Consider the following 15,348-nt stretch of genomic DNA (forward strand, 5'->3'; position numbering starts at 1 on the left):
AGATTACAAAGCACTTTCACACCCTGTTTCTTATTTGATCCTACAAGAAATCCTGTGAGGTAAGTAGTGCAAGCATTTTTATCTCCATTTTACAAATGTGGAAATAGTCTCAGAAGTGACCAGGAGAAGAACAGAAGTCCAAGGTTTCACAGCTTTTAATTGATGGAGTTGGAACTGTTTGTTGAACCCAAGTCTTTTGATTCATAGACTCGTTGACCCAAAATGTTAGGAGCCTTAAAGAAATAATAGAACCCACTCATTTTTAAAGATGAGAAATCTCCCAAGTCTAGGACCCTCTAGGTCTGCTATAGGAGCTGCACAGGAAGAAAAGAAAGAGAAAGCGATCTGATCACTCCCTCCACCACATTATAGACAGGATCTAGGCACTGTTAACCGGGAATCGGGAAAGGCTTTCTGTGGGAGATGGCCCCAGAGCTGGGCCTTGAAGGAAGGGAGAGATTCCAAGGGCGGAGGTGAAGGGGGGAGTTGCATTCCAAGCATGGGAAAGATCTGGAGGACGGGGGCGGCAGGAAAGCAAAAGGGCATGTTCCGGACTGGCCCAAGAGGAATCAGTTTGGCTGGAACATTGAGTGCATGGGGAGAGGGGGGGCTACATGGGGAGGGGGATGCCTTAGACGCCCCCGCGGAGCTGGGCACTGCGCAGACGCCCCGAGGAGGGAGGCGGGCTTTTTCCAGCAACTATTTAAGTTTCCCCCAAGTCTAAGCAGCCGGGTCTTGGGCTTGGATGAGGGCTGTTGGTGTCACCCACACCTCCCCTTTTTCCTCCTCCCCACTCCCTGGTGACCTCCTCTCATCTGGGCCATGCAGTCTGTAGTGTCTCCTGTGACCAAGGCCATCTTCGTGGCTTTGTTCCTCTTTGCCATCCTGCTCATCCTCTACGTGATCCTCTGGTACATCTGCAGAGACGTGGACAACGACTACATCTGAGGTCCGCAGGCTGGATGGCTGCTGTCTCCCGCACGAACAGGTAGGGGGACAGCTTGCTGCCTCATCAAGGTATGGTAGCACACCCCCTGCCTCCTTGCCCTTTGGCCCACACCTGCCCTCCACGGTAGTGCCCCCTCCCCGGTCCCTATGGCCTCTGTCCCCCACCCTGCAGCCCCGGGCTGTACCCTCCCCTTGGAGCAGAGCTTCTCACCTGTTCTCCTCCCCATACGCCACCTTGAACCTGCCACCTTATAGTTCCCTTTCCATTTTTCTTCCTCACCTGCAGCACTTCCCCCCACCCCCCCACCCCCAAGTTTACTGTTGGGGGAGTTGACAGCTCATTCATTCCTATTAGTCCGGGAGGTTTTCCCGTGGCCACGGGCATCGACTGCTCCTCTCCTTGTCCGGACTTGGGTACCTGGTTGCGGGCTGCTCCTGTGGCTGCTGGCCCAAAAGAGACTGCGCTGGAAGCTGGACAAATGTGGCTTGGAGCGGGAGGGGTGCCATGGATGAGCGTGGACTGCATCAGCAATCAGGACCTGGGACACAATTCAGTCTCTTGTCACTTACTCCCTTTGTGATCTAAGACAAGTCACTTCTTTCTGGGCCTCAGTTTCCTCATCTGCAAAATGAGAGGATTAGACTAGATCATATCTATGAGATCCCTTCCAGCTCTAAATCACTGACCCCTGCATGCTACTGGAGGGGGCTTATCCCTGAAGCTTGAATACTGCTTCTTCCTTGCCCTTCCCCCACAAATCCCCTAGAGCAGTCTGTTCAAATGTTATGAGAGGCAGGCAAATCCACTTTACAGAATATATAGTATTAATTCATGTCCATTTTATAACCAGCCTGGATTTCTTTCCTTTTCAGTGTCCTTTAAGCTCAGATAGAAGGTAGCAGTGAAAGAATGTGTGTGTGTGTATGTATGTGTTTGTGAGGTTTAATTTATTTAGTGGGATGAGGAGGCGGGAAATGTTCCAAGCCTGTGACTTCATCTTTATGGGAAACTCCCTCTGCTAATTGGCAAGATTGACAATACCTCTGTAACTTAGTCTTAAAGAATTGTCTGGAACATTGAGAATGAAGAGATGCGACAGGATTATATAGCCAGTATTGGTGAGAGGCAGGATATGAACCCAGATCTTACTGAGCCTAAGGCAAGACATCTATCTAATAGGCATTGCTGCTTGCTCTGTCAAGATATATAGAGACATCTCAAAACCACACATTAACATTTTCTGTAACTTATTCTTTGAAGCTTATTCTACTAGTCTAGTCAGAAGTTAAGAAAAGGAGAAATCAGTGATTAAATATCCAATACAACATAGACATTTCCTTTTCTCCATGATTAGGTTCCTGTTCTCTGTGTCCTATCCATCCACTGGAGGAGAGTAGCATTCTGATCCAGTAAGTACTTCCCCAGCTCAGATGTTTATAGCTGTTGTCATTGTCCAGTCATTTCAGTTGTGTCCAATTCTTTGTGACCCCATTTAGGGTTTTCTTGGCAAAGATCCTGGAGTGGTTTGCCATGTCCTTCTCTAGCTCATTTTACAGATGAGGAAACTGAGGCAAACAAGGTGAAGTGACTTGTCCAGGGTCACACAGCTAGTAAGTGTCTGAGGCCTGATTAAAACTCATGAAGATGAGGCTTCCTGATTCTAAGCCCAATACTTTATCCACCATACCACCTATTTATAGTACTTTGTCATATTGCTGGCATTTCTGCCACATTTGATGAAGAAATAGAAGATTTTATTTATCTCCAATCATGAATGTAATAATCAGTGGCTCATCTGAATGTTGACAATGAAGAATATGTGTTAGACTTCTGGCTAGAAAAAAAAATAGAATACATACCTGGAGATTATCAAGTAAAATCCATTCAGAAGTGGTGACTGATGATTGGAAGTGTTAAGAGTTTGCCAGTCTCTTAAGAATTTTTCCCATGTAGACCTTTTCTATGTTCTTGGGAATTGTTCTGTATAGAAATCCTTCCTGGGATTCAGGGCAGAAGGAATGGGAGTGCTACCTCTTATCTTTTGGAGGCTACCCAGTATAATGCTAAAGGTGATCAGTATCTGATTATATATGACCTTGGGCCAGCCTCTTCCTTTCTCTGGACCTCACTTTCCTCTTGGTTAAAATGGTGAGATTGGACTCTGTCATCTAATGCAACCTTCTACCCCATTTCCCGATCCCAACTCATCACTTTAAGTAAGCATTGTCCACTTTGGGAAGAGGACAAAATTAAGTTCAGGAGTATTGTAAAGATCATGTGTTGAGATCCTCTTAATAAAGGTGCTATGCGAAGTGCAAAGATATTCTAAAATTTCTAGCAGAAAGTACAATGCATATGCACAAGAGAAGGTCTGCCTAAGAATGTGAGAGGCTGCAGTCTTTAGTTGTCCCACTTCTCTCCTTGACATTCCACAGAGTGCCAGTGATGCACCCTCCTGAAGCACAGAACAGAAGAAACCTTCCCTATATGTGTGGCTGCTTGCTCTCCCCTGGTGCTGCCCACCCCACCATTTTGACTGCTTAATTAGAGTTATCTTGAGGCCCAGGACCACCACTACATCACAGCACTCCAAATGTGAGTTACTGTAGTAAGTTTTCACAGAGCCAGAGGGGAGCAGAAAGCTGCTGTCTCTTCATCTGAGTCTAACTCCATAGGGCCTTAAATATTTCAGCAAAACAGAGCAAAATTGAGTGTATTATTCAGTTATACAGCTTGATTTGTTAAAACATTTATTAATGAAATTGCGATGGGCTTGCTAAAATATGCTAAATTTAATAAGTGTAGTATAGTAATCCGTGGATAACCCAAGGTGCTAGATGAAAGGTCTCTGGTTACAGCATGGTGCTAATTAGGCCCCAGCAGGGTCTCTCCTCATGTGTCCCAATTAGCTTTATTCTAGCCCAAACAAAAACTGACTGTAGCATTTCCCTCAAACATGAAAGGCAGACTCTTAAAAAAAAATAAACTTCTATTTTAAAGAGACAGGACAGCTCTCCACAGCATCACTGTTTAATGAGACACTTCTCCCCTACTCCCCAGCCCCTACCACTTTCCCAAGCCCAAGTTATTTAGGGAATGACACCAGAATAAACTGTGAGACTCTATGTTGCCCTGAAATGGAATATATAACAATTTCACTTCCTAATTAATATCATTCACTGAGAAGAATGAAGTCATTTTGTCACACTGAACAAGGAAACTTCATTCCCACCATGGGACAGTGTGAACAAGTGGTTGTCTGACCTTGGACGACCAGCTTGATTATCTGCATGCAAATTACTCACTTTGTGGATTGCCTTTGGCCATCAGTGGGTATGTGCTCAGAGAATGTAAATTGATCTGAATCTTTGCCCCAGTGAGATGCATTTGTAATTCAGATGCTTAAAAAAGGTCTGTGATTTAACCAGTCTGAGTGTTCTGTCCACCAATGTAGAGTTTAATCCCTTCACGCCATAATATGCAGTTTCATGCATCTCTGGCAGGAAAAAAAAATTCACCTAGAGTCATATTTTCTGATGATGAGGTTGAACGTTTCTGAAGGCAAATCGGTTGCTGCTGCTACTAAAGTCATCTAATGCATTTGTGAGCTTAGTATGTGTGAGTTCTGGAATGGAAAGAAAGGCAAGCGATTTTGTAGAATCAAAAATCAACAGGGCCAATTGAATGCACTGGATGTGTTGTGGGGGGTAGAGGGCTGAGAAAGAGGTTTCTTTTCTTTTTTTTTCCTTTTCTTTTTTAGGCAACTGGGGTTAAGTGACTTGCCCAGGGTCATACAGCTAGTAAGTGTCAAGTGTTTGGTCTGAGGCCCGATTTGAACTCAGGTCCTCCTGACTTCAGGGCCAGTGCTCTATCCACTGAGCCACCTAGCTGCCCCCGAGAAAGAGGTTTCAAAGATGACTCTAGTGTTTCATGGAACCAATGACTGCAGTTACAAGTATCTCAATGTCTACCAAGTCCAACAGATACCTGAATAAGAATCTGCTTTATGGCACACTCAACAAATGGTCATCCAGATTTTGCTTGGAAATCTCTAGTACAGGAGCTGCCTCTTTTTCAACTTCTACCCCTTGTTCATAGTTCTAACCTCTGGGGCCAGGCAGAACAAGTGTAATCCATCTACATGACAGACCTACCATTACTTGAAGACAGTGATGCCACTAAGTCAGCAAGGTACAGTGGTAGGAGCTATGGCTTTGGAGTCAGAGGATCCTGGTTTGAATTCACATACTGTCTGTGTGATAATAGGCAAGTCAGTCAACCTCTCTGGGACTCAGTTTCCTCATCTGTAAAATAGGGGTAATAATATTTGTAGTATCTACCTTATGGGGCTGTTGTATATGTAAAACACCTTTCAAACATTAAAGCAGGAGACAGATGTTAGCTGTCATCATCCTGGGTGCTAACATCTAGCCTCTCTCTGGTTTATCCATGGCTTTCCTAAAACAGGGCCCCTAGAACTGAACACATGATCTGAACAGGGAAGGCTGATTCAGGACTATCATCTCCTAGTTGTAAGCCTGGATAACTGAGAGAATAACATAAATAGGGAAGTATAAAAAGCAAGTTGGTTTGGGGGAAGGGAGATCATATAATATCCACTGGGGGTCTTTGGAACACTTGACAGATTCTCATTTGTCCAAAAGGTTTTTGGCATGGCCTTGTTGGAAGGCAGGCTATGGACTGGATGGTCTGTCAAGATCTTTTCTAGCTCCTGTCTGGCCTCAAATCTCTCATCCTCTATATGGCCGTAAGAACGACTTTCCTAAATCATGGGTCTGACAACTTTCTACCTTTTCAACCTTCTTCCACGTCACTCCTCCCATGTGCTCTGTGATCCCTTGATATTGGTCTCCTTGCACAATACTCTTCATCTTCCGACTTCAGGCATGTTCTCTGGCTGATCCTCCTCTCTGGAATACTCTCCCTCCTAATCTCTGTCTCTGGCTTCCCTGGTTACTCTCAATTCAGATATCCTGTTTGTATATAATAGTTTTCATGTCTTCCCCATTAGAGTGTGGGCTCCTTCAGAACAGGCACTGTCTTTTGCCATTCTTTATATCTGTAGCACTTAGTATTGTGCCTGGCACATTTGTTGTTCATTTGTTTCAGTTGTGTCCTCCTTTTGGGGACCTCATTTGGGCTTTTCTTAACAAAGATACTGAGTGGTTTTCTGTTTTCTTCTCCAGCTCATTTTACAGATGAGTAAACTGAGGCAAATAGGGTTAAATGACTTGCCCAAGGTCACACAACTAGTAGTGTCTGAGGCTGGATTTGAAATCAGGTCACCCCAGCTCCAAATCCAACACATAGTAGTTGCATGATAAAAGCTTGTTGATTGATTATCAATTGTCCGATTGATGACATGCACGCGCACACACACATCTTCCAAGCACTCTACAATCTAGTTATATTGGCCTGTCTGCTGTTCCTCAAACCTGACAATCCATCTCCTAATTAGATTCCCTTTTGTACTCTCTCACTTCTGCCTCTTAAGTCTCTGAAGACTCAGTTTAAATGCCAATTTTTGCATTCCCAATTCTTCCAGTCCTTTTAGCTTCCTAGGTTCTAGAGCTTTTCCCACTGAGATTACCTTGCATCCACTTGGTGGATAACTTGTATATACTTACTTATTTACATGTTGTCTCCCTGAGTTCCTGCCCTTTTTACCTTTCTTTGTATGTCTAGAACTTAGCACAGCAACTGGTGTATAGTAAGCATTTAATAATTGCTTGTTGATTGATTGTCATTTGTGGAGAATGCCAAGTATGCAAGTTGCCACTGGATATGATTTAATAGCTAAATCTTAGGAAGTTTGTCTGGCACCTTCTCTACTTCACCATGCTGCCTCTTGTAGTATAGTGACTTTCAAACCATTCCTTGGAGTATCTCTAGGGAATTGCTTGTCATGGTTACCACTGAATCCATGTCTGTTTCTGTAGCCCTTAGCTCTACCCCTTCATGAAACCAATATTCTCGAAGATAGCATTTGGTAAAGTATTATTGTTTCTATACCTGGATTTCTACCTAATCTCATTGACTTTGCAGGATATGATATGAAAATTTATCATCTGAAATAATGTGATCTTGACTGCATTGTTAGAATTTTGCTTTTTTTTTTTTTCTAGAATGGAAACTTCCCATCACACTGCTTTCCAGTCCTTTGTGGTGGCTTTGAAACAACCCTGGAGGGATATGTGGAAGAATCTTGTCCATATCTTTAACTCAATACTGGCAGAGAGCCACATAAAGCCTTTTTTTGAGGGGAACAAATCAGGAAGGGAAAACAACAGTCAAAAATGAAAGAGGTGAGAGAACCCTCTCAAAATCATTCCTTGTCTAGACTGCTTCTCACTAGCAGGGAAGAGCGGGTTGCTGGGATGGAAATGATGGAAACCCTAGAGGGAAGCAACATTTCCATCCTAGAGCTTGTAACAGAAGAAAGAATAACTGGACATAGTCTGTCATGCATCCTAGATTTTAAAAAAGAAGATTGTGAAGGGTTCAGAGGAAAGATAGGTAGGATCTCATGGAGTAAAATGCCTCAGGGAAAGCTGGCTCCCAGAGTTGGGAAATGCTCAAAAATGAACTTCTGAAAACAAAAAGGTAAACAATTCTGATGAGGAGGAAGAATAGGATTTGTCTAAATAGATTCATTCGGAGACACACAGAACTCACCAACAGACTTAGAGTTCACAAAACAAATGAACAGGGGATGGAAACAGGGCCAAGTAACAGAAGATGATTTCAAGAAAGCAGCACGGTACTGGAAAAATACTCTCAGTAATGCTAAAGCTCAGACTGAGCTGAGGCTGGGAAGTGAAGCTAAGGGCAACAAAAAGATTTGTTTTTACTTGTTTTAGTCATATTGGGAGAAAAATAAGGATCAAAGGAGGTCTAGGACTTTAGCTTAGGCTGGGATGCTGATAACTGACAAGAGAGAAAACACCCAGCTGCTTTGTTCAATTTTCCATTTTCTCTACAAAGGAGAATGACCTTTATCTTAGAAAGGAGAGAATAAAATGACTAACAGAGAGTTGAGACCTAAGATAAGTAAGGAGAGGAGATAGTAAGAGAACACTTAGTTGTTCTTGATGAATTTCGGCTACCTGGTGAATGCCATGCTGAGGTCCTGAAAGACTTGGTGGTGTGATTGATGAGTCACTCTCAGGGATAATTGAAAGACCATGGAAAATGGGAAAGGTTCCACAAGATCAGAGAAGGACAAATATCCCAATTTAAAAAAAAAAACCAACCAAATTCCCCAAAGTCTTCCAACTATAGACCAGTGGGCTTAATTTTGATTCCTGGGAACATTCTAAAGTGGATCATTAAAGAGTTGGTCAATGAACATCTATAAAGGGAAGCAGTCATTATAAAAAGGCTAGCATGGTGGCTTCACTGAGAACAGATTGTGCCAGAGTAACTTCATTTCCTCTTTTTTGACAGGATAATTAAACATGTAGATGGGGGGATGCTGTGGCTATAGTTTACCTAAATTTTAGCAGTGCTTCTAATAAAATATCTCATGCTATTCTTCTAGAAAAAAAATGAAGAGATGTAGATTATATGATTATACAAACAGATGGATTCAGAATGGTTAGATGGGCAGACTCAAAGCACATCTGTGAATGGGTCAATGTCACTGTGGCAAGAGGTTTCCAGAGGAGCACCCTTGAAATCTGCCCTTGACTCGGTGCTGTTGAACATTTTTATCATTGGTTTTTATAAAGGCATAGATTATATGTTCATCAGATTTGCGGATGGCACAAAGCTGGGAAGGATAGCTAACAATGCAGAGTGATAGGATACAAAAAGATCTCGACAGGCTAAAGTATTTGGTGAGAATCCAATATGGTTAAACTCAATTAGAGTAAATATAGTTTTGTATCTGGGGACCAAAAAAATCACCTTTACAATTATAAAAAAAGGAGGCATCTGTAGATAGCAGTTCTGAAAAAAAAAATCTGAGGGGAGTTTGTGGGCTTGAAGCTTATATTACAAGCTCAGTGTGAATCATTGATAATGATGGGGAAGCAAAAAATATCAAAAAAAATAAAACCCTACTGTTACCTTGGGCTCATCTAATACAGGTATCACTTCTGGGAATGGGGAGATGATAGTATCACTCTTCTCTGCCCTCATCAGACCTCATGTGGATTGTGTTCAGTTCCAGGCAACACCGTTTAAGAAGGACATTTCTAACCTGGAGTGTCCAGAGGAGGGCAACTGAGATGACTGAAGATCCTTGAATCCAAGACATATGAGGATCATTTGAAGGAACTGGGCAGGTTTAGCCTGGAGAAGGGAAGACTCAGGGGAGGACAGAATATCTATCTTCAAATTTTTGAAAGGGTGTTATGCAGGGGAGATATTAGGTCTCATTCTGTTTGTCTCCAGAGAACAAAATCAGGAACAATGGGGGATTGTACAAAGGGGCCAGCTGAGGCTTGACTTCCTCAGCATTAGAACTGTTCCAATGTAGACTAGCCTTTTTCAAGAAGTTTTTTGGCAGAGGCAAGACAACTACTCGTCCAGCAAATTACAGGGGGGATTCGTTCTGTGTGGGGCTTGATCAAGATGGCTTCTGAAAATCCCTGGATTTCATTTGTGTGGATTTGATTTGTGCTTACGTTAAGAGAGATGCAGGGTGGGGTGAGGGCCAAAGAGCCAAGTTGTAATGACAGTTTGCTGGTGTTAGGTCATGAGCTTTGGGCTGTGAAAGTGACAAACAGCTTTATGTGGTGGCACCTTCTATAATTTTGTTAATTGGAGGGGGAGAGAATATTACTTTTGACTTCCTTTTGAACTTTTTGTTCCCTTTTTATGAAATGAGTATTGTCAGGGTATTAAGAAATGTTTGAATATTTTGAAATGAGTACTACACAAATACTCCAGTCATATTTCTTATGGTATTGAGAACTTCCATATATTTTCCTTAACTGTCCATTAATTATCTATCAGTAAGCATTTACTGTCCACCCAAAAAAGAGAACCCAGAAGAGCACTGCATATTATAAAAAGCTGTATAAGTGTCAGCTTTTGTTTTTACTGTCCATTTTGCAGGTTATTTGTGAAGCATTATATTGTGATAAGGACACCTAGGTGGTGCTGCAGTGGATAGAGTGCTGGGCCTGGCAACAGGAAGGCTTATCTTCCAAAGTTCAAATCTGGCCTCAGACACTTACTAGCTATGTGACCCTAGGCAAGTCACCTAACTCTGTTTGCCCTACTTTCCTCATTTGTAAAAATGAACTGGAGAAGGAAATGGCAAACCACTCCAGGATCTTTGCCAAGACAACCCCAAACAGGGTCACGGAGAGTCAGACACAACTGAAAGAACTCAACAACAAATATTGAGAGAAGCAGGAGTCCTCCACTAAAGATGTATTTAGTAGGGGGCCTGATGTGAGGAAGAAGGGAATTTGCTTATTTCTGTTTTCCCTTTGACCCTGATCACACTCATAACTCTTGATACCCACTCCCATTGCTTTGAGATTTTGGAGACTGGGGAAGAAGGAAAAAAAGTAAGAAGGGATAAATGAAGAGCAGAGTAAGTCTGACTGCATCACTGAGTCCTCTGCTCAAGAAGCTTCAGTGGCTCTCTGCTGCCTCTAGTATAAAATGCAACCTCCTCCCTTCACAAAACGGCTTTAACTTGTCCTTCCTGACTGATAGCATGTTACTTTTTTTCCCACATACTTTACCTCTCAGCCAAATTGTTCTGGGTATGTGACATTCATCTCACACACAAGTCATTCCCCATGTATAGAATGCTCTCCTGCCTCATTTCCACCTCTTGGGATCCCTAGCTTCTTTCAAGGTTCAGCTGAAGTGCTACCTCCTATCGATTTCCTCAGTGTCTTCTCACTAATTACTTTGTATTTTGTGTATATATGTATATGAGTTAAATATCTCATTAAAAGATTAATATTGAATATGAGTACATCCAACTAAACTTGACTATTTACACTGAAATTAATAATTGTAACATATAAAGCATCTTAAGAAATTTTCAGTTACTCTAAGGCCTTATCAGGCTTGTTAGTCCATTCTTTCTAATTTGCTTTTCCCCTTTAGTTAATGCTATATGCTAATGCTCCACTCTTCTGGTCTGTTCTTATCACTTCACTTTTTATGTAGGTCTTTCTAGATTTCTTTGTATTCTTCATACTTGGCAGTCTTAATGGCTATATTTTATTCCATTACATCCTTGTGCCGTATTTCATTTAACCATTTCTCTATTATTCAACATCTAGTTTTCAGGGTTTTTTTTTTCAATAACACGTAATATTCCTATGAAAATCTTAGAACAGGTAGATTTTTTTAAAATAATGCTTTCAGGGTATATCTTCAACAGCAGAATAATTATTGAGTCAAAGGATTTGATTATTTTTGTAACTTTTACTGTGGAGTTGTTCTCCAAAATAACTACAAGTTTGCAGTTTCAACAGATGAATCTATCTCTTCTTCACAATTCTACCAGCTTTGAGTTTGGTTGCCTTTGTTTTCTTTTTGCCAATTTGTTGGCAAATAAATTGAGGTGGGGCTTCAAAGTTGTTATAGATTACAGCTCCTTGATTCTTGGTGAAATTGAGCATTTTTCAAAGTAATTATTAATAATTTCTGTTGTCTCTTTTGAAAATTGTGGGTTCACATCCTTGGACCATTTATGCACTGTGGACTAGGAATTACTCTTGTAACTTTTAAACAGTTTGATATATATTTTGAATGTCTAGATTTTATCTGTCATATTTGCTGTAGATATGTTTACCAATCTATGATTGTTTTTCTTTTGAATTATATTGCGTTTGGTTGGAGAGAAATTTTTAAAATTTTCTGTGAAGTCAATCCTTTTCTTCCTAATAATTCCCTCTGTTTTTCAACTGAAAAACAACTTAATCTCCTTTCCACAATTATTACAGATACCTTATTCTACTTTCTCCCATATTATTCTAGTTTTTATATTTCTCTTATAGTTAGCATTTTACTAGGCTGTACATTATAAGATGTGGGTCAAAATTCCTTTTCCATCTCATTGCCAAGTAATTTTCCTGAATACATATATTAAATAACAAATCTTTTCCAGTTTTTATTTTGTATAGGCTTATCAAACACTGATTTCTTTATGTCTATTGAATTGCACGTCTGTTGTGTCTATCCCATTTCACTGGTATATTTTCTTCTGATACTTTTTTTTCCCCTCTAATTCTAGTTTTGATTATTAGTTTCTGCAGCTTTCTCTCGAGTGTGACCTTTACTGTTCCTGCCTACTTGTTTATATAAATTTCCTTTTAATTTTCTCTGGTTCTTATAAAGAAGCATTTTGGTATTTTTATTGTTCCATTAAATATGTAAATTCATTTAGGGAATGTTATTTTTGCTGTCTTATTCAGGCCAATCTATGAACATCACCAATCCCTCTGGTTATATTGATCCTCCTTTATTTTGGTCATTATAGTTGTACAGCTGCCCTTTTACAGGTCCTGTGATTTCTACATATTTGATAGTTTCTGTTATTACAAGGGGGATTTCTTTTTATTTTGTTTTCTTAATCTCTATAATTAACAAATAAGAATTAGATGACTTTGTGGATTAATCTTGTGTCTTTCAACTTTGGTGAACTCATTTATTGTTTCCATTACTTTTTTGACTGAAGGGTTTTGGTTATTTGATTTTTCTAGATGGCTTATCATGTTATCTGCACGTGATGGTATTCTGACTTTTTCATTCCCAATGTTAATCCTTCTAATTATCTTTTTTCTCTCTTGTTACAGTTGCTAGACTTTTTAGTTCCATTGCTATAGTTTTTTTATGTGTTCTATTATTTTGACAGCTCTCCTTGAGGTGAGCCAGCCTTCCATGCCTAGTGTAAACTTGCTTGGTTCATGATGAATAGGGTGCTTAATGAATTGCTGTAGTCTCTTGACTATTTTATTCAGTATTTTTATATCTGTATTCATTAGGGAAATTAGCCTATAATTGTCTTTTTAGATGTTATCTTTACCTGGTTTTAAAATTGATACAATATTTCCCCCATAAAGGGAGTTTAATAATGTTCTTTCTCTATATTTATGAATAAGTTATGTAACATAACAATTATTTGTCCTTAGAATGTTAGAATTCTGCTGTGAATCTGTGTGGGCATTTCACTGCAAGCTAACTTTTTAATATCTTACCTTATTTTTTCTTTATCCAAGAATGGTTTTCTTAAATTATTAATTTTGCCAGTTTAAACGGTTTTTAATCTTTGTAGATATTAATTTGTCACACTATAGCTGTGTATAGTATATCTAAAAGTACTTTTGATTTAATTCATATTGTTATCATTCCTCCTTTGTTATCTGTAATTTTGCTGATATGCATTTTCTCTCTCTTTTTTTAAAAAATTAGATTTTCTATTGTTTTTTGAATTTTGTTGATGTTTTTTTAAAAAACAGCTCTTGGTTTTCGTTATCAATTAAATTGTCATTTTCTTATATTTCTGATCTTCCCTTTATAATTCCCTTTTTAAAAAAAAAACTGTGTTCCTTTCTTAGGGTCTTTAGGAACAAGTATATATGTATATATGTATATATATATATATATATATGTGTGTGTGTGTGTGTGTGTGTGTGTGTGTGTGTGTGTGTGTGTATGTATATATAATATTTTACTTTTTCTTTATTAATGTCGATTGGCTGATTCCTGTAGGTGTGGATATGGAGTATTATTGTCCTTGTCTTTTTAATATTCTCTTCTTTTTTCTAATTTCTTCTTTAACCCAATCATTGCTTATCGTGTTATTTTTCAATTTCCACATAGTTTTGTAGCTTTTACTCTTGCTCTGCACCAGTAGGATGTAAGATGCTTAAGGGCAGGAACTCTTGGTTTTGCCCTCCTATCACTGGCACAGTGCTTAAAGCCCTTGTCTGGCCATGTTGCTTCTTTCTCAGTGTGCTCATATGTCTTCTTATTGCCCCTAGGATAAAAGAGAGAAGCCTTGGGCACTTAACCCTGTCCAGTCTGCTCCTACCTGCCTTTCCGGGTTTATTGCTCTTCTTTGTGCACTCTGCACTCAAGCTATTTAGTGAACATTTCGTAGACAACATCCCACCTCATATTTCTGTGTTTTCGCACAGTACTCAATGCCCAGAATGCACTTGTTCTCCATAGAATCCCTAGCCCTTTCCAAGGTTCAGTTCATGAGCCACCTCCTACAGGAGTTTTCTCCTGATCCCTTAGTTGTTAGTACCCTTCCCCATCCCAATTACTTTGTGTGTACTTTATAAATATGTTGTATTATTTATCCGTGTCCATTTTTTCCTGCCCAATATAATGTAAGCTACTTGAACACAGGGACTGTGTTATTTTTGTTTCTGTGCCTCCAGTGCCTACCATATATTAGGCACTTATTAATGAAGTGCTAAATAAATGCTTAACAAATCAAATGTTGTAGTTATTCAATTCTATTTATTGCATTATGATCTGAAAATACAATATGTATAATTCCAGCCTTTTGAAGTTTTGCAGGGCTAGTACGTCAGCCATCTTGTGAGCGTTTGATATATACTTAAAAGAATGTATATCCCTACTTTATTTCCACCCAACCCCCATCTCTCTCTCTCATTGGTATGGAGCTCCCAGGATAAAAATTCTCTCTACCAATACGGTATGCAGACTGGCAACTGTTCTATAAACTCAGAGTCTTAGAAAATTGCCTGGAGCATGAGAGTTTAAGTGACTTGCCCAGGGTCACACAGCCAATATGTGCAAGAAGTGGAACTTGAATTCACAATATCCTCACAATGAATCTGGCTCTCTGATCACAGTGAAACCCTGCCTCTCATGTTCTCTCTAAATATCTATTAATGCCTTGTTATGTAAGCAGTTCAAATATGTGATTTCTTTATTCTTCCTTCATATGTATTTTGTTATCTGTTTAGAATTTCTGCCTGATAGAATGTAAGCTGCTATAGGGCAGAGACTATTTGATTTTTGCTTTGGAATTTCCAGCCCTAGCACAGTGCCTTACACGTGGGAGGCTCTTAATAAATGTTTGTTGTTGAGTTGAATTGATTGAACTGAGTATTCATTTCTTGGGTGTGTTATGGTGGGGAGTCATTCTTGAGATATGGGGATAGACCACATGACCTCCGAGGCAACTTTCAGTTTTGACTTTCTGCATCATAGAGGGGATTTCTGTGCAGTGTGGAAGGCGGGATGAGGCAATATCTGGGGTCCTTTCAAATTCCTGGATTCTGTCATTCCGTAGTTGATTTTCTAACCAACCTTCTCCAGATGCACAGTGGTCCTGAAGGCCACAATTGGTTGGCTCAGAAGAATGAGCATAATGAATGAAAACTCCTCTGTCTTTCTTCTCTTCTTCCAGTTGCCCCATT

At 40.0% G+C, this 15,348-nt stretch overlaps 1 long non-coding RNA gene across 1 annotated transcript; it reads left to right on the forward strand.

Moving 5' to 3' along the window:
* Positions 1–614: 614 nt before the first annotated feature.
* Positions 615–15,021, forward strand: LOC144454968 (uncharacterized). The gene is made up of 5 exons (XR_013483532.1): positions 615–988; positions 2,304–2,358; positions 3,385–3,544; positions 7,096–7,275; positions 9,138–15,021. It is a non-coding gene; the product is annotated as an uncharacterized LOC144454968 (long non-coding RNA).
* The last annotated feature ends 327 nt before the right edge of the window (positions 15,022–15,348 follow it).

This window comes from Phascolarctos cinereus, unplaced genomic scaffold (assembly GCF_003287225.1).
Source record: "Phascolarctos cinereus isolate Bilbo 61053 unplaced genomic scaffold, phaCin_HiC Scaffold_8;HRSCAF=390, whole genome shotgun sequence".
NCBI lineage: Eukaryota > Metazoa > Chordata > Mammalia > Diprotodontia > Phascolarctidae > Phascolarctos > Phascolarctos cinereus.